At 46.1% G+C, this 23444-nt stretch overlaps 1 long non-coding RNA gene across 1 annotated transcript in view; it reads right to left on the bottom strand.

The window, feature by feature from the left end:
* The window catches only part of LOC123460851, a 28329-nt gene extending 6021 nt beyond the window's left edge, over positions 1-22308 (bottom strand). Inside the window, exons 1-2 of the long non-coding RNA XR_006637245.1 lie at positions 22022-22308; positions 11182-11286 (exon numbers count right to left, since the gene is read on the bottom strand). This is a non-coding gene — a long non-coding RNA (uncharacterized LOC123460851). The remainder of the gene's footprint in view (positions 1-11181; positions 11287-22021) is intronic.
* Between the last annotated feature and the right edge of the window lie 1136 nt (positions 22309-23444).

Here is a 23444-nt window from a genome sequence, read left to right as displayed (position 1 = left end):
ATAATAACTGTTCAGCAAATGGTCATTGACTGAATTAGCAAGTGGTTGCTTAAAAGTTCTTTGTAGGGGCTGGAGAGATGGCTTAGCGGTTAAGCACTTGCCTGTGAAGCCTAAGGATACCAGCTCGAGGTTCAATTCTCCAGGACCCACGTAAGCCAGATGCACAAGGTGGCACATGCGTCTGGAGTTTGTTTGCAGTGGCTGGAGGCCCTGGCGTGCCCATTCTCTCTCTGTGTATCTGCCTTTCTCTGTCTGTCTGTCATTCTCAAATAAGTAAACAAAAAAAATTTTTAATGAAAATAAAAATAAAACTCCTTTGTAATCATAAAGGGCTTCTTTACCTGAGCCGCCCAGTACCCCTTTTCTAGGGAAGAACAAATAGTGCTTTCCTCACTTCCCGGGTTAGAAGGAACTCACAGGCTCCTGGCCACGTGCTCAGTTATGTTCAACACGTGTGAGTTTCAATCTAGAAAACTACTCAGACTTCCAGGTGACCACAAATTTCCTGAGGAATTTGGCAAATAAAATGCAACTTCTGGCTGGGCGTGGTGGAGCATGCCTTTAATCCCAGCACTCAGAGGCAAAGGTAGGAGGATTGTCGTGAGTTCAAGGCCACCCTAAGACTAAATTCCAGGTCAGCCTAGGCTAGACCCTACCTTGGCAAACAAAAACAAACAAACAAACAAAAAAGCAAATTCCAGCTCATCTGGAGTGGGGCCCAAGTGTCTTACATTACTGCCAAATTCCCAGGGGCACCCAGGCCACTGTTGCAAGGGACCCACTGCGTCTTCACCATCTATCCGGATGGTTGAGAGAAAGAAGATGTCTAGTTGGTGAGAACATGTGGTTGCAGACGGACTGTGGGGAGCTCCTGGAGAAGGACATTATGCCCGTTTTACTGATAAGGAGACTGAGGGCCAGCGTGCATAGGTGGAATCTGTCCTTCAGATACCGGCTCTGTGCTGTCTCAGCCGCCACCCACAGCCCTGGATGCTGGGGACTCGGTGGTGAAGGCACCGCGCCTTGTCCCCAGAGAGGTCACGAGTGTAAAGCATGAGCAATGGGGACTAGAACACAAAGTTGAACTGGAAAGCAGCAGAAATCCAGAGGTGGGTGAGCGCGTGCCAGCTAGATCTTGCACACAATCCAGCCACATCTTTTCTTTTCAACCCATGGCCCAATTAGACTGGAGATAAGGGTCTTCTTTCATCAGCCCCAATCCCTTTAAAAGAAAGGAGGAAAGCAGTGGCTTTAGGATTTCTTTTTCTTTTAAGCCCCAAACCTCTTCAGTGGAAAGTGTTGCCCTTCCGACCCGTTGATGTAATTGCCATAATTGAAGATTCCAGGCCCCATGTGGGTGGACAGGGCCCCATTCATCCATCAGGTCAGCGAAGTGTAAACCTGCTGAGTCCTTCAGATGCCCTGGCCACAACCTCCCTCCCTCTGCCCTCCAGGCCCTGCGGGCTGGGCTCCCCACAATGCCAGGGCAGCCAGGCCCAGGCTGGTCTCTCTCTGGATGTGGGAACTGTGCCTAATTAAGGGGTCTGTTCTCATCTCCATGGGGCCGACTTAACGCCTCCTGACAGTAATGAGAGCCACACGTGTGGGGCTGGGGGAGGGAAGAAAGGCCTTCCTGCTGTCTTAGCACCCTATTAAACAACAAGTCCAACACACACACACACACACACACACACACACACACACACACACACTTGTAGTTGGGCAGTAGTCATCATCAAACCTTTATAACTACAAGGAGTTTCTCCAGTTCTGAAAGAGGAAGGAACCAAGATGAAATAACTTGCCCAAGGGGCACGTGATGAATCATGGGCACTGGACCCCAGGTGTCCTGTTGCACCTCACAGCCCAGACTTCCCCCATGGAGGGTGGGGCTCTCCACTGCAGGCCCCAAGGGAGTTCCTTGGAGGGTGGGAAGGGAGTAGACAGCCTCTTGACTCTGCTAGAGCTGTGTTGTCAGAGACCATAGCAAAACAAGGATCTCCAGAGACTGGTTCTACAAGGGAATCTCTAGGATGCCCTTGGATAACATGCCCAAGCCCACCTAGAAGTTTCACATTCCCTGCTGCCCGTTTCACGTCATGGTGCTCTCGCACATTCTCTCTCCTCCTACCCTTTTCCCATCACCCATAACTCACACCCCCAGCATCATTTTCGGCTGCAACCCACAGGCACCTTAAGGAGTAGCTGAGAGATAAGCCTTCTCCGTTCTCCACTGGAGGGGCTTTGTCCAGCTCGGGGCACACAGTCCTCTCTCAGTAAAGACCCAGTCCCCACAAGAGCCAGGTTGACGCTTCTATTCTTAAGTCACGTTAGTTCATTGGCTCAAGCATAACTGTGTTTATAGAGAGAGCTAGGGAAGTGCCCTGCATTGCAAATAGGGCAAAACTGCTGAAATCAATGAGCTCAATTTCAGATCAACTGGCCTGTGTAAGACAGTGAGCCAGGCACTGCGACACACACGGCTCTTCATACAAGGTCCCTTGTAGAGGGGACACTTGAGCGCCCCAGTCCACAGCACAGGAAGATTGCAGCGAAACCTTCCCATTGCTCTCCTCTGGGCAAGAGGAGCTGTGACAGGAGTGGGTCACTGACCAGAAGACATCCCTGAACAAGGGGTGCTGGCAGTACAGCAGACACTGCCTTGTAGCCGAGCATTTCCCTGTTGTCTGGCCCTCCTGGATTCCTCTAAGGAGCCCTGTGCTCCATAAGTCACCCCGTACCGCCACCACTACCTCCTCCAAGCATGATCATCTTTCGCTGTTGCAGTTTGCTTGGCCTTCTAGAAGCAGTGGTTTGAATATAGGAACTCATAGCTTCAGATGTCCTCAGACATCAGATAGGGAATAGGGGCCCCCACATGACCCATCCATCCAAGGGTTCAAAGGGAGCCCTACCATCTTGAAATTCTGCCTCACCATGGATCAGCCCATGTGTGGTGTGCACTTGGCCAGTGGGGTTGCCCACATACCCATTTGAGAGGAGTCAGGTAGTCAGGCAGCTCTTTTAAGCAGTTAAGGTGACCCTGAAAGTAAAAAAATAAAATAAAATAATTTTAAAAAGCAAAGAGCAGGAATATCTTTGGGCCAGGACCTGACTTTTTAACCTCGTACATAGATCTGTTTTTCCACAAACAGCCTGCGCCCCTGCTGGAAGGGAGGTCTCTCCTAGGATTTAAATCTAGCCCTACCACTGTGGTTGGTCAAAGTTCAGCCTCCAGAATCTGGCATCATAGATAGCCTCTTCCTGAGACAGGCCCTAGTCCAAACCCATTAGCTGTCCCTCAGGTGAGCCGAGCTGAAGATAGGGCCGACCACTACAAAGTTATAAAAACGTTTGTGAAGGAAGAGCCCCCTAGCTGTTACTCTCCACATGGGCTCTTGACCCCCTTCAGCTCCCCACAGGGCAAGGGCTTTTTTTCTGCAGGTTTCTCAGGCCCTTTACATGGGATCTCTAGTCATATAGGTACCTTTCCTTGGCTCTGTACTTCTCTCAATAACTATAATAATTTAATAATTTAGCCAGGCATGGTGGCGTACGCCTTTAATCCCAGTACTCGGGAGGCAGAGGTAGGAGGATCGCCATGAGTTTGAGGCCACCCTGAGACAACACAGTGATTTTCAGGTCAGCCTGGCTAGAGTGAGACCCTACCTCGAAAAAAAAAAAAAAAAAAAAAAAAATTATCCTTCTGTCTTTTTTTTTTTTTTTTTTTTTTTTTTGCAGTAGGGTCTTGCTGTAGCCCAGGCTGACCTGGCATTCACTATGTAGTCTCAGGGTGGTCTCGAACTCATGGCTATCCTCCTATCTCTGCTTTCCAAGTGCTGGGGCTAAAGACATGTGCCACCATGCCTAGCCCTTTTGTCTTTTTTATTCAATTTTTTTTATTAAAATTAGGCACCAATCTAGGGTTTAGGGTTCAAGAGCTTTCCTGAACCCCAGCACCCTGTTACATATTCACCCCTAAATCAGGAGTCATGACCATACAGTCTTTCACGTCCACCAGCACAGGTGGGGACAAGCTTCTGACGGTTAGATATTGTTACCTTGTATGAATGGGGCTCAAATTAAAGAAAGCTATGTCCCAACATAGAGGATGTTGGGCAGTGTATTGGATAGGGTTGTCAGAGACAGCTTAACAGCAGAGGCAGAATGTCTGCCTCTAGCTGGCTCCTGTAATAACTCAGGGTGAAAACGGAGGTTAAAGTATTAATGCGTTCAATGTATTGACGTGGGACTAATGCAATTCAAAACTACTACTTTCTGGGCTGGGGATATGGTTTCGTGGTGGAGCAAGCACTCAGCCCTGGGCTCCACCCCCAACACCCCAACAAACAAACAAAATCAAAGGCTCTCTGTTGACCCCTTCCAATATAGGGAAAAGTCTTAATTTCAGTTATGCATAAAGCAAGAAATAAAAGATAAATAATTTTTAACTTTATGCATTCTTCTATGAGAATTAAAAACTGAGGGCTGGAGAGATGGTTCAGTGATTAAAGGCACTTGCTAGCAAAACCTGACAGCCTGAGTCTGATTCCCCAGTACCCATGTAAGGCCAGATGCTCAAAGTGACACATGCATCTGGAGTTCCTTTGCTGTGGCAGGGGCCCTGGCGTGCCCATTTCCTCTCTCTCTCTCTCTCTCTCTCTCTCTCTCTCTCTTTCTTTCTCTCTCTCTCTCATTCTCTCACTTCTTGAAAATAAAGTAAAATTAAAAAAAAATGATGTGTCCCTTGTGGGTAGGGGGGACTTCACAATATATAATGAAAATCTTTATTTTTTTGTTTTTTTGGGGGTAGGGTCTCACTCTAGCCCAAGCTGACCTGGAATTCGCTATGTCATCTCAGGGTGGCCTCAAACTCATGGCAATCTTCTTACCTCTGCCTCCCAAGCGCTGGGATTAAAGGCGTGCACCACCACGCCAGGCGTGAAGTAGGAGGATCGCCGTGAGTTCGAGGCCAACCTGAGAACTTCTGCTTCCCAAGCGCTGGGATTAAAGGCATGCGCCACCACGCCTGGCCCAGCATATAACTTTAAAATTCTAGTTTTTCTTAAAATAAACTTGTAGAAGTGGAATCTCTACTTAAAGAGAAGAGCTCTATTAAGATTCTCATTATAAACCAGGCGTGGTGGTGCACGCCTTTAATCCCAGCGCTTGGGAGGCAGAGGTAAGAGGATTGCCATGAGTTTGAGGCCACCCTGAGATGACATAGCGAATTCCAGGTCAGCCTGAGCTAGAATGAGACCCTACCCCAAAAAGAACAAAAGGGGGGGGGTGAATGGTCTAAGGGAAAGAGTTGGAGAATAGGGGGCGGGAGGAGGGTTAATCAAAATTAAGACTTATGAATAAACCATATGGAAATGTAATTCTTTTTAAAATATTTTTACTTGTTTATTTGAGACGCAGAATATTGGTGCACCAGGGCCTCTTGCAACTGCAAATTAATTCCAGATGTATGCACCATGCTGTATGTCTGGCCTTACATGGGTATTGAGGAGTCTATGTCTGGCTTTGCATGCAAAATCTTTTAAAACTTTAACTGCTGAGCCATCTCCCCAGACTAAGACCTAATTTTTTTGCTAGCTAATTACGTGTGTGTGTGTGTGTGTGTGTGTGTGTGTATTATATACAGGGAGAGAGTTTAGACAGAAGTATATTGTGGAGGTAGACAATGTTGTATCCAGATGGCATAGATTGTTAGTAGAAATTTTTCAGTGCCAGGAGTAGGATACCTTCAGCAAGTTATTGGCCAGGGAGGCTCCTGATGCCCCCAAAACATTGCAGGCTATTGTCAAGGCTCTTGGTTGCCCACCAGAACTAGATGTTAAGACCCTATTGCTGAAGATTCCACAGCCTTGGGCTGCAGGCCACTTAGAAATCAAGCTGGAGCTGAGCTAGAAGCCTCCTCCTTATTGACTAGCAGTCAGGATAGTGGGAAGAACTATGTATGCAGCCTGTGTAGGAGAAAAGTCATCAGTGATGTTAACCAGCAGTGGACTCTGCAAGCTTTACAACTGGTGCAGTGGTGGTATGTCTGTTATGGGGGAAACCAATTGCTCTCTAATTGGATTTGAGGCCTTCTAGTAAGGAATTCTTGCCTGGTACTGAAAACCTAACAAAAAGTCTATTGCTGGGAAGGTCATGCCCCCAAAACATCCTCAGCCCCTAGGGCTGCGAAGCCCTAGGGGGGTAACTAGTAGTGTTGTCTGCCCTATGAATATTTATATTTATGCCCATATATTAATGCTATTCTCACTTTTGGTTAGAGAAGCTTCTTTTTTCACATGAGTACCAAAGTGCTGAGAAGTGACAATGGAGTGTTCAGCCCTAAATAAGACATCTCTATCATACCCTTCTAGGCCCAGGGACTGTTGCAGACAAGGTAGCAGAAAGAATGTAAGAGCAAAGGAAGGGGAGACTGCTTACAATGCTGTCTACCAGACACAAAGTGGACTTGATATTCATGACCTCACCATGGCTGACACTCTACACAAGACCATCATAACAGGAAGGGAAAAAATGATGACATCAAAATAGAAGAGAGACTAATTCAAAAAAGAAGGGACTGGACTGGAGAGATGGCTTGGTGGTTAAGTGCTTGCCTGTGAAGCCTAAGGACCCCAGTTCGAGGCTCAATTCCTCAGGACCCACGTTAGCCAGATGCACAAGGTGGTGCATGCATCAGGAGTTCATTTGCAGTGGCTGGAAGCCCTAGTGCGCTCTCTCTCTCTCTCTCTCTTTCTGCCTCTTTCTCTCTCTGTCACTCTCAAATAAATAAATAAAAATTAAAAAAAGAAGGGACTCAGTGGAGGGGGATCAGGGAGGGAAATTGGAAAATTATGATCATGTTATATTGTTTGTACTTATAGAAGTTGTAAAAAAAATATTTTAATTGGCTGGGCATGGTGATGCACACCTTTAATCCCAGCACTTGGGAGGCTGAGATAGGAGGATCACTATGAGTTCGAAGGCAGCCTGAGATTACATAGTGAATTCCAGGTCAGCTTGGGCTAGAGTGAGACCCTACCTCAAGTAACTTTTTTTTTTTTTTTTGCTGTTTCTTTTTTTCTCTCCCCTAGGCTGCTTTGGTGTGGTTCCTATGCTGTCATCTTAACTGGAAGTTTCAAGTAAATTTTTTTTTTTACGTTTACAATTTTCAAAATAAATAAATACTTGAGATTTATTTGTGGAGAAAGACAGGAAGAGACAGTACATATGAGCACTCTAGAGCCTCCTGCCACTATAAATGAAATCCAGATGCATACACCACTTTGGGCATCTGACTTTACATGGGTACTGGGGAATTGAGCCCAGGCCATCAAGCTATGCAAGCAAGTGCCTTTAACCACTGAATCATCTCTCCAGCCCAAATTTTATTCTTTAATCTTTGGGTGTGTGAATGTATGTGTGTGCGTGTTTGCGAGTACAGGAGCGTGCATTCCACGGTGTGCACATGGTACTGCATACATGTGAAGGTCAGGGGAAACCTCCGGTGTTGGGCCTCTCTTTCCATCATCTTGCTTGGGGCAGATTGTCACTTTGTTTGCTGAACTTCCCAGCCTATGAGCTTCCAGGTATTCAGTCTCCACCTCTCATCTCTCTGTACGAGTGCTGAGATTACAAATGTACTCTTCTGTGTCCTGCTTACATGAGTTCTGGGGATTCAAACTCAAATCCTTGCAAGTGCTTTCCCCTCTGAGCCATCCGCTCAGAAACTAATTTTAAAAATATTTTATCTCTTTATGAGAGAGAGAGAGGCAGGTAGAAAGAGTGAGAGAGATAATGGGCACACCAGAGCCTCTAGCCACTGTAAACAAACTCCAGATGCATGCGCCACCTTGTGCATCTGGCTTTAAGTGGGTACTGGGGAAACGGACTTGGGTCCTTAGATTTCACAGGCAAGCATCTTAACCACTAAGCCATCTCTCCAGCCCCAGATCTATTATTGTTAATAAATGTGTATATTCTTTGTCCATAAAGACTCACACTTTAGGTGTCAGCCTGGAGGACAATAGAACTAGAATTCTAGACCTGAGGAGATAAAACTACTTGTCACACTTCAGCCTGGTCCCAGCTAAAACCACAGAGGAATGGGGAGATGAGCAAGAGGGCTGCTTCCATGCTGGCCCTGATAATCAGCACCAGGGTGAAGGAGACAGACACTGAAGACACTCTACACTTACCAAAGCAGACATCCAGAGGCTCCTAAGAGCCCATCACCAAAGTATGCTTAAAACACACCCAACATGGTTCAGGGAATTTTGTGGAAGAGAGGGTGGAGAGACTGTTACAGCCACAAGTTGGCCAATATGCCCAGAGGCACTGCCTCTCCCCAGTAACTGACTGCTGGCTCCCACAATGCATAAGCCACAACCCCCACATGGATAACCTGTACCCCAATAAGGAAGGCCCCATTCGGAAAGGGGTCAAGGATGATACCAACACATGATGTATCCATAATTAATAAAAAATAAATAAAAAAGAACTAGAATTCTATTCAAAACACTAAAAGCTGCACTCAAGAGGCAGAGATAGGAGGATCACCATGAGTTCGAGGCCACCCTGAGACTACATAGTGAATTCCAGGAGAGCCGGAGCTAGAGTGAAACCCTACCTCAAAAAAAAAAAAAAAAAAAAAAACACAAGTAAGAGCTGGGTTTGAGAGATGGCTTAGCAGTTAAGCTCTTGTCTATGAAGCCTAAGGACCATGGTTTGTGGCTCGATTCCCCAGGATCCACATAAGTCAGATGCACAAGGTGGTGCATGCATCTGTTCATTTGCATTGGCTGGAGGCCCTGGTACACTCATTCTCTCTCTCTCTCTGCCTCTTTTTCTGTCTATCTGTCTGTCTGTCTGTCTCAAATAAAGAAAGAAAAATAAAAAAATTAAATTAAAAAAAAAACTAAGAGCTGTACTTACCACTATTGTCCCCAGTAAGAGGACTCTCGCTCAGAAGGAAGGCACTGATTAATGTGCAGGCCCTTTTCTCAAAAGAAGTTTTGGGGCTGGGGAGATGGCTCAGCAGCTAAATGCATTCCCCATTACCCACATAAAGCCAGATGCACAAAACGACCCATGTGTCTGGAGTTTGTTTGCAGTGGTTAGAGGCACTGGCATGCCCATTCTCTCCTTTTCTCTTATAAATAAATAAATATTTTAAATACCAAAACCAAAGTGACTCCACAAATATAAACAAAGAGGAGCTTCTGATCATTAAGCTAAGATCTGGAGATCATTTTCTAAGGACAATTCTGCTGAAAAAATAGTGCCAGAATCTTCCCTTCTCGCTGCAGGAAAGACCAAGTGGCCAGGTGAGATCCAGAGAGAACAGGGATGGGACAGATGGCTCGCTTTTCTGCCCATTGAAGCCTTGAGCTGGAAGTCCATGGAGGAAAGCTGGGGAATTTGAAATCCATACACCGGAAGCCCCTTCCGGCTTCCCCATTCCCATATTCTATTCTGAAGGTTGAAAAAAAAAAGACCCTTCCCCCTCATGTAAAACTGCCCCAGGCTTAATCAGTGCCCTAAGCTGCTGTCATTCCTGTGTTGTAAGCATGGTGACAATGAACAGGTTAGGTGTTTTGAACAGTATGATGTAACCTGGGCTTGTGATGAAAGAGACACTGACAGGCAGCGCAAGCTGACACCCTGAGAACTGCGCGGGCCATGAGGTCATTGGTCCAACAGGTAGGCCCTTCTGTTTTCTCAGCCCTGACATCTGATGCCCCGCCAGTTATTCAATAACTAGAAATGAGGCGGGTCCTCCAAATTCCTGTATCTCCTTGGGGATGGAGAGGGAGGGCCCCGCTTCCCGTCTGCCAGACTGTGGGTTTGATCAAGGGCACCCAAGGAGAACTAGCCTTGGAAAGCTGCCCCCAGGAGGATGGGCCAGTGGAACAGCACACAAGAAAGGCATTGAGAGGCACTGGCAAGGCTTCTTCAGACAAAAGACCTGTCTGCATCTTGTGTAACCTAGGCAATCAAGACCAGCTTCTAGAAGGGAGGCAAACCCTCCCAGACTGTGCAGGCACTCAAACCCATGTCAAAGGAAGCGTCCAATGCTCAGGAAACTTACCTTTGAAATAATTGGTGATCAGAACAGGAAGGAGTGCTGGGGGGATAGCTTGGTGGTTGAGCACTTGCCTAGCATGTGAAAGCCCCTGGATTCATCCCTAACATATACACAGGAAAAAAGAATGGGGAACAGAGGGTGTTGGTGAAGTTTTGTTCTTTTTGTTCTGTTTCTGGTAGGAGGCAGGTCATTTATGGCTTCTCTTATTTATTTTATTGCCCGATGTATGCCACACATAGACTCAACATAGAGAACTGAAGAGATAGCTTATGGTTGCAAAGCCTGATGGCCTGGGTTCAATTCCCCCATACCCATGTAAAGCCAGAGCCACAAAGTGGCACATACACCTGAAGTTTGTTTGCAGTGGCAAGAGGCCCAATGCACCCATTCATATACTCTCTCTCCCTCCCTCCCCCATGGCACTCACTAGGTGTTGTAAAGTAAAAAATTTTTTTCACATTTCTAGAAGGTGGAAGTCCAAAACCAAGATATTGGCAGGGCCATGCTCCCTCTGCAACCCGCCAGGGGAATTCAGCTTGCCACTTCCTCTCTGGGATGGCCAGAAATCTGTGGCATTCTTCAGCCAGCAGCAACTTGGCTCCAGTTTCTGCTTTCATTGTCCAATGGCCTTCTTCCTTCATGTCTGTGTGCCTGTGTCTCTTGTATTTCAGTGACACCAGTCTTAGTGAATTAAAGGCCCACCCTATTGCATTACAGCCTCACCTGAACTAATTACATCTGCAATGGCTGTTTCCAAATAAGGTCACATTCTAAGGTGCGAAGGGTAAGGAATGAAGATCATTTTAGGAGACACAATTCAATCCATAACACGTGACAAGTTCCAACAGCTATAATCAGATCAAAGGAAAACACAGAGTCCAGAGCCTCCACTCAACTTCCACCAACCTGGGAAGGCGTTTGCATCAGCCAAGCTAATGATGCATCCCCAAGAGGGGAGCAAGACGTCCATTCACCTCTTCTCTCAGCAATTATTTGCTAAGCACCTGCTAACACTGGCTGTGGGTAAGAGAGACCATGTCTCACTTACTGAGGAAGAATATTAAAGACACTGTTATTTTGAATTCTTTGCTCACCTATATGCAGGTGACATTAGAGCAGTTTGGGGGTCAGGTACTCTGTTCCAAACAGCCATTGCAGTAGGTCTACATATTTGTGTCAGTCTGTGTTGCAAGGAGCCTCTGGAAAGAGAAAAACAGAAGCCCAATGATTAAAGAACAACATAGAGGGCTTGAGAGATTGTTCAGTAGTTAAGGTGCTTGCCTGCAAAGCCTAATGACACTGGTCCAATTCCTCAGTAGCCACATAAAGCCAGATACACAAAGTCTGGAGCACATGCATCTGGAGTTTGTTTGTAGCAGTTAGAGGTCCTGGCATGCCCATTCTCCTCTCTGTGTTTCTTCTTGCAAGTAAATAAAAACAATTTTAAAAAATAGAGGACAACATGTCTTAAAGCCAGGAAAACATAAGGGAAGAGTCTCAAGCTGCAGAGAATTTTTCGAAAGTAATTTTGAGATTATTTTAATTGTGTATGTTCAAATTTAAGCCTGAACATCAATGAGATATGGGCTGGGAGTGTAGTTCAATGGTATAGTAATTACACAGAATGTACAAATCCTTGGTTTAAGTCCCCAAGATGAAATTTTTAAAAATTTTTTTTGTTTATTTTATTTATTTATTTGAGAGTGACAGAGAGAGAGCGAACGGGCACACCAGGGCCTCCAGACGAACTCCAGAAGCATGCGCCCCCATGTGCATCTGGCTAGCGTGGATCCTGGGGAATCGAGTCTCGAACTGGGGTCCTTAGGCTTCACAGGCAAGCGCTTAACCACTAAACCATCTCTCCAGCCCAACCCAAAATGAAAATTTTATGAGGTTATATAGTAAATGAATACTCAAATGCCAAAACTAGTTCTGGTAGGAGATGAGAGGATTTATAAGAACCCTGAAGCCCTATCCCCATAGTTCCCAGGAATAATTACCTCCGGGCATGGTTTAAAATAATACACTGGGGCTGGAGAGATGGCTTAGTGGTTAAGGCACTTGCCTGTGAAGCCTGAGGTGTGAGACTCGATTCTCCAGTTCCCATGTAAGCCAGATGCAAAAGATGGCACATGCTTCTGGAGTTTGCAGTGGCTGGAGGCCCAGGCACACCCATTTTCTCTATATATCTGCTTCTTTCTCTCTCTCTTAAATATATAAATAAAATAAAAAATACCTACTAAAACAATATGCTTAAAAATAACAATAATAATACATTGGAATACTACTACGTTACTTTTGAGTCGCCATGGTCAAAATACCCAATGAAACAATTCAAAGGGGGAAAAATTTACTTGGGCTCACTGTTTCAGAGGGTTCAGACCACCATAGGATGGAATGCATGGCAGACGCCCTTACATCATGACAGATAGGAAGTAGAGACAAAAGAAACTGAAGGTGCTATAGACAAATATAAGCTCCAAGGACACCCCCCACCCAGGGGCCTACTTCCTACAACTAAGCCTCATATCCTGCTTTTCACCACCTCCTAATCATGTCACCATGTTATGAATCTATTTAGACCACTTATTCAGGTCTGAGATCTCACAATCTAATTATCCTTGGAGACGCTATCCCAGAGGCATGCTTTACTAATCACTTAGGCATTCCTTATTTCTTTCATTTAAAGTTATTTTTATTTTTTTACTAGAGACAGAGAGGGAGGGAGAGAGACAATGTGTGTACCAGGGCCTTTAGCCACTGCAAACAAACTCCAGACGCATGTGCCACCTTGTGCATCTGGCTTACATGGGATCTAGAGAATGAAACCTCGATCCTTAGGCTTCACAGGCAAGCACCTTAACTGTTAAGCCATCTCTCCAACCTGCATTCCTTATTTCAATCTAGTTGACTATCAAGAATAGCCATCATTCCTACTAACCAGGAAATTGAGGCCCAGACAGGTAGGCAGCGGCTCCCTTCTGAGAGGCATACACAGTGACTCTACAGCAAAGGCAGGCCTGGGACCCAGGTCCTCTCTGACTTCTAGTAGAAAGCATCCTATGCTTCCTCACATTCTTAGGGCAGAGTGTAAAGAAAAATGGACTTCCATGTTTCCCCTTTTCAGCCAGAAGACCACCCTGTTCTGACACCAGCACTTTGTCCCCATTCTGCATTTCCTGGTGATGGCGGTGAGGGGTGGGGAAGTTGTGATCATCAGGCCCAGCCCCACATCCTGAACATACGTTCTAATTGTCCTTGCCCCTCTGGAAGCCAGAAAGGCTTCCAAATCCTGCCTCTCCATTGAGCAGCTTCCTGGTTACCCTGAGAAAAATGTCAACCCTCCTGGGGTCTACCCTACTTCATCCCTGCATCTCTCTCTGGAGGAGAAAAACCAAGGGCCACGAGATGAAAACAGAGAGTGGTTTCTTCATAGGCTTTCCCTGTATCCAGCTTTGGGGGTGAGGGTGGGGTGAAGAAAGGGTGCATGGAATTCTAAAAGGAAACACGTTCCAAGAGTATTTCCCACTGAGCTGGGGACAGTTGAAAACTCCATACCAATACCCAGGGCATTTAGTCCAACCAAGTCACCCCTGGGAGAACCTTCCAAGAAGGCAGGGTGCTCCACGTGAAATGTCCTGCTACACTTGAGGTCAGTGTGACAACCCCTGACCCGTACACAGACAGACCTCACAGCAGAGTTCCCGAGAGTGGACTCTGGAAGCCCTTTCCTGCCAGTCAAAGGTAGCAGGAAATGACCAGAGGGAAGCGTCTCATGACGTTGGTGAGTGCATTGAGGACATCTGAGTTCAAGGTGAGAGCCTGCCACTGACTAACAGACCTGAGATTGTATCTTGATTATTCTTGAACCTGTTTCCTAGCTATAAATTGGGGTCTTACTTCACATTCACTCAACACACCCTGACTGAGGGCCCTTGACATATCAAGTGCCACGGAGAGCCACAGTGCCTCCTTCCCTCTGCTCCTCAGGTTTCTGTGAGCAGCAGACTATGTGAGGACTCCAGGTGTTTGTTGTAGTCAGGTTCGCACTGCTGCCAGAAAACACCCAACCAAGAGCAGCTTGTGGAGAAAAAAAGGTTTATTTTGGCTTACAGACTTGAAGGGAAGCTCCACGATGGCAGGGGAAAATCATGGCATGAGCAGAGGGTGGACATCACCCCCTGGCCAACATCAGATGGGCAACAGCAGCAGGAGAGTGTGCCAAACACTGGCAAGGGGAAACTGCCTATAACACCCATAAGCCCAGCCCCAACAATACACTCCCTCCAGAAGGCGTTAATTCCCAAATCTCCATCAGCTAGGAACCTAGCTTTCAGAAGATTTAAGTTTATGGAGGACACCTGAATCAAACCACCCCAACAAGTGACTCCTAACTTAAATGATCACAGTGTGTAGATATTGTCTCTACTAGGAGGTTCCCATGGGATGGGAACCAGCTATATTTTCAACATGTCGCTCACTCCTTGGGTGCTCATTCTGATTTTATACCAAAACACTATAATTAGCTCACATTTTTTAAGTGATTTTTTTCATCAAGCTACTGATTTTGAGGACTAAATTGACACCCGTAAATCCGCGATCTATACAACATGAAATTCTTCTGATTTTCCTTAAAATAGGTTAATGGTGGGCTGGAGAGTTGGCTCAGTGGTTAAAGGCACTTGTTTGCAAAGTCTGGTGGCCTGGGTTCAATTCTCCAGTACCTCCCTAAATCCAGAGGCACACAGTAGTCCATGCATCTGGAGTTCATTTGTAGTGGAAAGAGCAACTGGCACCCCGATACACACACTCTCCCCCCTTGTAAGTCAATAATGTATAAAAAAATTTTTTAATGGTTAATGGTAAAAACTTACCAAAGTGCTGAGAAGAGACAGTGGAGTGTTCAGCACTGAGACATCTATATCACACCCTCCAAGGCTCAGGGATTGTTGCAGAAAAGATGAAGGAGAGAATGGAAGAGCCAAAGGAAGACCTGGAATGCTTTGCAATACTATCCTCCATACACAAAGTGGCCATGGTATTCATGATCTCACAATGGTTGATGCTACCTACACAAGACTTGTCTAAGTGTAGGGGGGAAATTATGACATCAAAATAGAAGAGAGACTAGTTAGAAAGAAGGGATTCAGTGGAGGGAGGACGCAGGAGGGGGGGAAGTGAGGGTGGTGGGAGGGGATTATGATCATGTATTTTGTCTATACGTACAAAGGTTGTCAATAAACAGTTTTAAAGGGGCTGGAGAAATGACTCAGCAGCCCTTGCCTGCCAAGCCTAACGACCTGAGTTCAATTCTCCAGTACCCATGTAAGCCAGATACACAGAGTGGCACATGCATCTGGAGCTCATTTGCAGTGGCTGGATGCCCTGGTGTGCCCATGCTCTCTCTCTCTCTAGTCTCTTTCTCTCTCTCTCTCTCTGTATCTCTCTGCTTACAAATAAACAAAATATTTTTTAAAATAAATGGTTTTAAGAACAACAAAAAATGTCTCCACTTTCTCACCTTGGCGAGGTAAGCACATAGTAGGTCCCCAATAAGTAAATATGTGAGAGGAAGGGAGAGGGAGGAGGGAAAGAGTGAGGGGGAGCACTGAGAGGGGGAGGGGAAAGGGAGAGGGATGAATTTTATTTCAAAGGAGCAGAATACATAAACAGAATCGGAAGACAGGAAAACTGTTCCAAGTGAGTTTGGCCATAACCAAGCCCCTCAGCACCCTCTGGGACACTTGGAGAGCTGCTATGACTGGCTGCACGTTGCCTTTTCCCTCTAAAGCTAAGTCACGAGAACTCTTGGGTTGATTGGATGTCGTATGTCCCTGGGCAGGTGCTCAGCTTTCCAACACCCCCCATCACAGCAGCGATACAAGAGAATGGCAACGGGGGTGCCCTCTGTCCCCGCGTCCTGCCTGTCAGAGCCAAGGGGAATGTTTTCATCCAACCTTTCTGCCTTTTTTTTTTTTTTTAGTTTTAGCTTTTTTTTTTTTCTTTTGTCTTTTAAGCTTCTTCTGCTGATAAAAGCTGGAGCAAATTGGAATTGGCAGCTCTAGGGTCTTCAGGCCATAGGACAAGGCCCAGAGATCATGTGAACCACACTTTGGAAATCTTAAAAAAAAAAAAATTAATCTTGCCTCAATAAAAACGACATCGTGTCACTGTAATAGGCAGGGGGAAAGGCTTGAGAGTTGCTGGCAGTGGCCCAGCAGAGTTCAAGGGTTACTGTGGCTGCACTGAATTCCCACGGGAAAGGTAGCCGGGGAGTACTGCCCCTCAGGTGAGCCTCTGAGGGCTGTCAGGTGCACTAAGGAGAGAGGAGGGATGACAAAGCCCCCCATGAGATCACCTGCAGGTTCCTCTACCTCTGCTCCCCAACCCTTACCCCATCCCACTGCTTCCTGCCTTGAGAGAGCAGTGGGCAGTGTATTTCTCACTAGCTGGCTGACTTTGAGGGGAACAGAGACAACAAACAGCAAGCCTGGGGCATCTCGGTGACAGCAGGTCCCCCTGGTGAGGGCATGGACCTGAGCCAAGAAGGGTGGCACCAAATACTCCAGTGCCACTCGAGTGTAGCATATCTGCAAACTCACCTTTGCACAGTCAGAGCCAAGGACAACAGAAATGGCCCATCGAACCTGCCTCAGCGGGCCGCCCTCTGGCAACACTTAGGCTGGGGAAAGTGGGGCTGGGAGCTGACTTTCACATTCCCTCCCTTTGCCTTCTGTGGGTAGTCACCTGCTGTCTGCGACCAGCCACAGACAGATCGTTAGCGATCCCCGGCTGAGTATGTAAGTGACAGGTAAGGGTGGCTGGCTCTGGGCAAGTTTTGGAGCCAGGGTAACTGATGAAAAAGCTAAATTTATTGTTCTTATTTCTTTACTTGCAAGCAGAGAGAGAGAAAGAATGGGCATGCCAGGGCCTCTAGCTACTGTAAAAACAAACAACAAAAAACCCACTTCAGATGCATGCACCACTTTGTGCATCTGGCTTTACATGGGTATAGGCAAATCTCACCTGGGACATTAGGCTTTGTAGAGAAGGGTCTTAAGTGCTGAGCAATCTCACCAACCCCTGAAAAAAGCTGAAAAAAGTTAGATGTTACTGTTCAGTTTGGGAAACGTTTATTTTTTTTTTTAATTTATTTGAGAGACACAGAGAAAGAAAGAAAGAGGAAGACAGAGAGAGAATGGACACACCAGGACTCCTGACCACTGCAAACAGATCCCATATGCATCTGGCTTATGTGAGTCCCGCTAAGCCATCTCTCTAGCCCTCTTTATCATTTCTTTTCTTTCCATTCCTTCTTTCTTTCTTCCTATCTATTTTTTTTTTCCTTTTGGTGTGTATGCACTATGGCGTGGAGGGGGGAGTGGTGTATACATGGGTGTGTGCAGGTGACGCATCTGACAGCTGCATGTGGAGGCCCAAGGACAGCATCAGGGGTGCTCCTTGCTCTTCCACTTCATTTTCATGAGACTGCATCTCTCACTGTACCTGGAGCTGTTTTGGGGGGTGGACTAGCTGACCCATGGGCCTTAGCAATCAGCCTGTCTTCATCACCCTCAGTGCTGGAATTACAGGCATATGTGGCCACACCCGGCTTTTATGGGTGCTGGGACTTGAACTCGAATCCTCAGGCTTGCGCAGCAAACACCCTTGCTAAGCCATCTCCCCAGCTTGCCATCGTTTCTCTTTTTTAAATGTTTTTTCTGATTATTCTTAACAACATACTTCCTATGGATACATCATGCATTGGTACCCTCTCTTCCCTCATCCCTGCCCCCATTGTGTTGGGGGCACTCCTCAGTGGGGTTGCAGGTATTCCCTATGAGGTTTATGCATTGTGGGAGAAGCAGTCAGTTAGGAGGCAGGAAATATCAATGATATCGCTGGAAGCCAGGAGAGAGTCGGTCCCCAGACAGTCAGCGTGTCTAGTGCCAGAAGGCGCTACATAGGCGACTGGGGGAAATGACCAAGATCTGTCCAAGCAACACATTGTTTAACCTAATTAGCAACAAACAACCGGATGTGATGCCCACACAAGTGCAATAGTGGTACACAGCCATGGTGAGGAACCAACTGCTCTTGATTTGGCTAACTGATCCACTCAGTGGTACTAGACCCTTAGCTGGAGCTGGGAAACAAGTCAGAACCATACCCAAACACAAGCCCACTCTACAATATCAAGCTACCATCAATCACAGGGTATAAGAGGGCCTACACCTATCAAACTGTCTATCAAAAAAGTAAGTGTTATCTTAATTTTCCGGGTGCTAACTTACTCTCCGTTGGAGAATCTGCTTCTCTTTTCCAGATAGATGCAGATCCTAAGAAGAGAGCTGCCCCAACATACCTCAAAAGGGGCCCAACTGAAACTAAAGACAACTGGTGAAATAAGCAAGGGTGATGTTTTCCTGTGAACTGGATACCAGCACAAAGGGGAAGGAGATCAACGCAGAGAAAAATCAACTCCTACCAAATCAGAGAGCCAAAGCCTCAGAGGTCCCCAACACCTCAGCACTGAAGCAGACCAAAAATGAACCCAACATGGCTCAGGGAAATCTTGCGGAAGAGGGGGCGGAAAGAATGTCAGAGTTACATGTTGGGTCATGATTTGCAGAGACATTTATCATACTAATAACTGGGGGCTATCTCCACAATGCACGACCCATTTTCATTAACAAGGGGGGTCTAATGGGAGGGGGTAGATCACAGATGAGCCTAAATAATGGTACCAAACTGCCTGTATTCACTGAAATTAAAACTAATAAATTAAATTTAAAAAAATATTTTTAATTTATTTATAAGAGAGAGAATGGGCATGTCAGGATCTCCAGCCACTGTAAACAAACTCCAGACACATACACCACTATGTGCATCTGGCTTTGGTGAGTACTGGGGAATGGAACCTGGGTCCTTAGGCTTCACAAGCAAGCTCCTTACCTGCAAAGCCATATCTCCAGCCCAGTGGTACCTGCAAGCTCCTGATGATTAACTGAATTTATGTAAAATGCTTACAACAGTAAACGGCACTTAACATACAACAAAGTACTAGAACTACTGATCCTATTTTGTTTTGTGTGTGTGTTTGTTTATTTGCTTTTTAATGTAGGGTTTCACTGTAGCCCAGACTGCCCCGGAATTCACTATGTAGTCTCAGTTTGTCCTCAAATTCACAGTGATCCTGCTACCTCTGCCTCCCGAGTGCTGGGATTAAAGGCGTGCACAGCCACGCCAGGCAAAAAGATTTTTTTTTTAAGTACTAACATAAGCCGGGCATACTAACATAAAGTGGGAAGACTAAAGTTCATCTTCTGGAAGGACCTGCCAAAGTATATCTATATTATAATTTAGGGACTTACTCAAATCCACCTTGAATAGACACCTGACTTACTGGAGAGTAATCGGACTCATTTCCTTTTTGGGGGTTTGTTTGTTTGGTTGTTTTTGTTTTGTTTTGTTTTTCAAGGTAAGGTCTCACTCTAGCTCACACTGACCTGGATTTCACTATGTAGTCTCAGGGTGGCCTCAAACTCATGGTGATCCTTCCATTTCTCTTTTTAAAAAAATTATTATTTTTTATTTATTTATGAGAGAGAGAAACAGACATAGAATGGGCATGCCAGGGCCTCTACCCACTGCAAATGAACTCCACTATGTGCATCTGGCTTACTTGGGTTCTGGGAGTTGAACCTGGGTCCTTAGGCTTTACAGGCAAGCACCTTAACTGCTAAACCATCTCTCTAGCTCAGCCATCATTTCTTAACTTCTCACTTGCCTCCATCCCTGCCTATCTCAGAGCAGTCAAGAGATTCTTTTCAAAACTAAGCAGAACAGGCATGGTGGCACACACCTTTAATCCCAGCACTCGGGTAGCAGAGATAGGAGGATTGCTGTGAGGAGGCAAGCCTGAGACTACATAGTGAATTCCAGGTCAGCATGGGCTAGAGTGAGACCCTACTTCAGGGAGAAAAAGAAAAAAATAATGGAGCACAGACTGGGGCTGTAGCTCAGTGATGGAGATTGTTAGCAGACTCGAGGTCCTGGGTTCTATCCCCAGTACAGCAAAAACACAACAAAAACAAACAAGCCAATAAGACAAAGCACCCTATGTGAATTGTTGGCTTAAAACTTGCAGGCGGGCCGGGCAGGCAGCTTAGTGGCACAGCACTTCCATGACTCTGGCTCTCTGTTCGCCTTTCTCCATCCTCCCTCGCCTGGCTCACTCTGGCCTTCTGGGGCTCCTAGAGCATGCGGGCATAAAGGCCTGCCTCAGAGCTTTGCCTTGCTACCAGGTGAAAGCATGCCCTGACTGTTCTCAGGAAGTCACCCGAGGCCTTTCCACAGCATCCTTGATTTCTCTGTATAGTACATGCCATCCTTTTTTCTTTTCTTTTTGTTGTTGTTGTTGTTGTTTTTTGGTTTTTCAAGGTAGGTTCTCACTGTAGGCCAGCCTGATCTGGACTTTACTATGTAGTCTCAGACTGACCTTGAACCCATAGGGATCCTCCTACCACAGCCTCTTTAATGTAGGTAGTGCTGGGATTAAAGGTGTGTGCCACCATGCCTGGCAGAGAGAGAGAATGGGTACACCAGGGCCTCTAGCCACAGCAAACAAACTCCAGATGCACGAGCCACTTTGTGCATTTGGCTTACATGGGTCCTGGGGAATCAAACTGAGTTCTTTTGGTTTTGCAAGCAAGCGTCTTAACTGCTTGCCATCTCTCCAGCCCTGGCCCATCTTTTAAAGTACTTTTCCCTCATTTAAAATATAAGAGTTCAAAGTGTGAATTTTTTTATATCAACCTCATTAGAATGTAAATATTGGCGACTCTACAGGAAAGTTCCAATTAAAATCCATAGACATGCATATAAGCATCTAAAAAAATGTTCTACGTCACTACTCATCAGGGAAATGCAGATTAAAACTACATTGAGATTCCATCTCACTCCTGTCAGATTGGCCACCATCATGAAAACAAATGATCATAAATGTTGGCGGGGATGTGGAAAAAGAGGAACCCTTCTACACTGTTGGTGGGAATGCAATCTGGTCCAGCCATTGTGGAAATCAGTGTGGAGGTTCCTAAAACAGCTAAAGATTGATCTACCATATGATCCAGCTATAGCACTTATAGCATTTATCTGAAGGACTCATCTCATTTCCTTAGAAGTACGAGCTCAACCATGTTTATTGCTGCTCAATCTATAATAGCTGGGAAATGGAACCAGCCTAGATGTCCCTCAACTGATGAGTGGATAATGAAGATGTGGCACATTTATACACTGGAGTTCTACTCAGCAGTAAAGAAAAATGAAGTTATGAAATTTGCAGAAAAATGGATGGACCTGGAAAGGATTATACTAAGTGAGATAACCCAGGCCCAGAAAGCCAAGTGCCACATGTTCTCTCTCATATATGGATCCTAGCTACAGATGATTGGGCTTCTGCGTTAGAATGAAAATACTTAGTAGCAAAGGCCAGTAAGTTAAAAAGGAGACATAAAAGGAAGAGAAAGGAAGGGAGGAGGGTACTTAATAGGTTGATATTGTATACATGTAAGTAGAATGATTGAGATGGGGAGGTAATATGATGGAGAATGGAACTTCAAAGGGGAAAGTGTGGAGGGGGAGGGAGGGAATTACCATGGGATTTTTTTTATAATCATGGAAAATGTTAATAAAAATTAAAAAAAGAAAAAAAAGACAGAGCTGGGCGTGGTGGCACATGCCTTTAATCCCAGCACTCCGGAGGCAGAGGTAGGAGGATCGCGAGAGTTCGAGGCTATCCTGAGACTACACAGAGAATTCCAGGTCACCCTGGGCTAGTGCGAGACCCCACTTCGAAAAACCAAAAAGGAAGAAGAAGAAGGAGGAGGAGGAGGAAGAAAAGGGGAATATCGCCATAAACCATCATCTCACCGGAATAATAACTGTGTGCAGGCAGGACACCGTGATGGATTGTAGATCAGTGGCGAGAAGCAGGGGCAGAGGCAGCATGTTTGCAGTCTTGAAGATACTGGGCAATCGTGGCAGAAATCCCCGCAGTCAAACAATCCTCGCCAGCATCAGCAGTGGCATCAAGATGCGACGCCCTGGGACAGGCACATCATCCCGACGGTACCCTTCCCAATACCGCCTCTCGTCCATATAGTTGCAAACGGCCAGCAGACCAGCCTCAACGGAGGGCCCTGCTAAAGAGTGCCGCTGCTCCTAAAGGTGTCATGAAAGGTGAGGAAAGACAGGAATGGACCTAAAGAGACTGCCAAAAGGCACTATGGAGTCCTGGGTGAGATCCTACAACAGAGAAAAACGGAGACACAGGTGGAAAACCCGGTGAAATGCAAACGGAGCCTGCAGGTTTTCATATTGTGTAGAGTGTTTTCTTGGCATCCATGAGCCTTCTCTGATTATTGAAGCTAAGAACATGCTACAGCAGGACTGGAGAGATGGTTTAATGGTTAAGGTGCTTACTTATAAAACCTAATGACCCATGTTCGATTCCCCAGTACCCATTTGCATTGGCCAGAGGCCCTGACACACCCATTCTCTCTCTCTCTCTCTCTCTCTCTCTTCCTCTTTCTCTCAAATAAATAATATTAAAAAGAAAAGAAAGAAAAAGCTACAACATCCTGAAGACATAGTGTGAGGGGAGCTGCCTCCCGAGCAGAAGGAAGCTGTCTCCTACCTTCGCCTCTCCCACGGGGTCAGCCAGGCACTGTGAAAAGTGGCCTTGTATCCCGTCATGCATACCTGCAATCCCAGCACACAGGAGGCAGAGGCAGAAGGATCACAAGTTCCAGGTCAGCTTGGGCTGAATCGTGAGTTCCAGGCAAGCATGAGCTACATAATGAGACAATCACAAACAAAACGATTAACTAGATAAAGTGGCCTGTCACAGAGGATCTACCAGTGTCTGGTCAGGTGACAAGTCTGACACCATCTTTGTTTGCTTATTTGTTTATGAGAGAGAGGAAGAGAGAATGGGCGCTCCAGGACCTCTAGCCACTGCAAACAAACTCCAGATGCTTGCACCACCTTGTGCATCTAGCTTTATGTGGGTACTGGGGAATCGAACCTGGGTCCTTGGGTTTTGCAGGCAAGTGCCTTAACCATTGAGCCTTCTCTCCAGCCCAGATGCCATCATTGAACCCTCTTTCTCCATCATGCTCTCTTCAAAGACCTTTAGGCCTCTCAGTCTTTTGAATCCGAGGTTCTGTCTACCCCTACCAGCCCCACTTTCAAGCAGGCTTCCCTCTCCCCACAGGGATTCCCATGGAAACCTCCCTGGGACAAGGAAGGCACCCCACAAAGGCATGTAAAGAGACTCCTTTTGCAGATGACT

The sequence above is a fragment of the Jaculus jaculus genome, chromosome 5, assembly GCF_020740685.1.
Source record: "Jaculus jaculus isolate mJacJac1 chromosome 5, mJacJac1.mat.Y.cur, whole genome shotgun sequence".
Lineage (NCBI taxonomy): Eukaryota > Metazoa > Chordata > Mammalia > Rodentia > Dipodidae > Jaculus > Jaculus jaculus.
Note: the sequence above shows the minus strand (reverse complement) of the source record. Positions and strands in the feature narration are given on the sequence as shown.